Genomic DNA, 1678 nt, shown 5'->3' on the forward strand with positions numbered 1-1678 from the left:
GTGCACTTTGATGGATTGAGCTTGATATCATACCTTCTGAGGTTGGCAAATGTTTCGGCGAGGTCAGCGAGCAGGTCGGAACCTTTTCGTGATTTGACAACAATATCATCCATATAAGCTTCCACATTCCGACTGATTTGAGTGAGTAGACACTTCTGGATCATTCGCATAAATGTGGCTCCGGCATTCTTGAGGCCGAATGGCATGGTGATATAGCAGAAGCACCCGAATGGAGTGATGAAAGCTGTTTTTACTTCATCGGGCCCATACAGACGGATCTGGTGGTACCCGGAGTAAGCATCTAAAAAAGACAACCTCTCGCATCCCGCGGTCGAGTCAACAATTTGATCTATGCGAGGGAGAGGAAAGTGATCTTTCGGGCAGGCCCGGTTGATGTGCTTGAAATCAATGCACATTTGGAGCGACTTGTCCTTCTTAGGAACCATGACGACATTAGCGAGCCACTCGGAGTGGAATATCTCTCGGATAAATCCTGCCGCCAACAGTCGAGCCACTTCTTCACCAATGGCCTTTCTCTTCTGGACGGCGGACCGCCGAAGATGTTCTTTAACTGGCTTTGCAGACTTGTCGACTCTTAGGCGGTGCTCAGCCAGTCCCCTGGGAACACCTGGCATGTCAGCGGGCTTCCATGCAAAAATGTCCCAGTTCTCACGGAGGAACTGGATGAGCGCTTCTTCCTATTTTGGGTCGAGTGTTGTGGAGATGCGGGTCGGAGCTGCTTCGGGGTCGGTCGGGTGAATGTGAACGGGCTTCGTCTCACCGGACGACTGGAATGCAGATTCGGTGGCGGGCTTCTTGGACCGCAGCTAGTCACTCGGATCTGCATTTTGCTTGTATTCTTCGAACTCGACCGCTGTCACTTGGGAATCGGCAATTTTGGAGCCCTTCTGAAAGCACTCCTCTGCCTTTTTCCTATCACCAGTGACAGTGATCACACCTTTGGGACCGGGCATCTTCAATTTGAGGTACACGTAACATGGTCGAGCCATGAACCGTGCATAGGCTGGCCTCCCCAGAATGGCATGATATGCACTTTGAAAATCCACGACCTCAAACGTCAACTTTTCTTTGCGGAAATGCTTGGAATCGCCAAATACTACGTCCAAAGCTATCTGGCCGAGAGACTCAGCCTTCTTCCCTGGTATAACTCCATGGAAGCTCATGTTACTAGTGCTCAATCGGGACATCGGAATGCCCATACCTTTCAGCGTGTCTGCATATAACAGATTCAGCCCACTTCCACCGTCCATCAGCACCTTTGTCAGTCGAGTGCCTTCGACAACTGGATCGACCACCAAAGCTTGCCTCCCAGGGGTGGCAATATGAGTTGGGTGATCAGATTGGTCGAATGTGATGGGTGTTTGAGACCACTTCAGATAATTTGCCTTCGCTGGAGCAACCATGTTAACCTCTCAGTTAATTACTTTCAGTCGACTTCTGCTTTCCACATCTGCGAAGATCATCAGAGTGGAGTTGATATGCGGGTATCCTCCCTCACTGTCCTCTTTGTCTTCGGCTTTGTCTGACTCCTTCTCCTTGTCCTTAGACTGTTTTCCCTGGAACTGCTGGATCAGGAGTCGACATTGGCGAGTGGTGTGCTTTGGGTAAATGATATTCCCCTCTTCATCTTTCTTCGTGTGAATATGACACGGCATAT

Source organism: Triticum aestivum, chromosome 7B (genome assembly GCF_018294505.1).
Source record: "Triticum aestivum cultivar Chinese Spring chromosome 7B, IWGSC CS RefSeq v2.1, whole genome shotgun sequence".
Lineage (NCBI taxonomy): Eukaryota > Viridiplantae > Streptophyta > Magnoliopsida > Poales > Poaceae > Triticum > Triticum aestivum.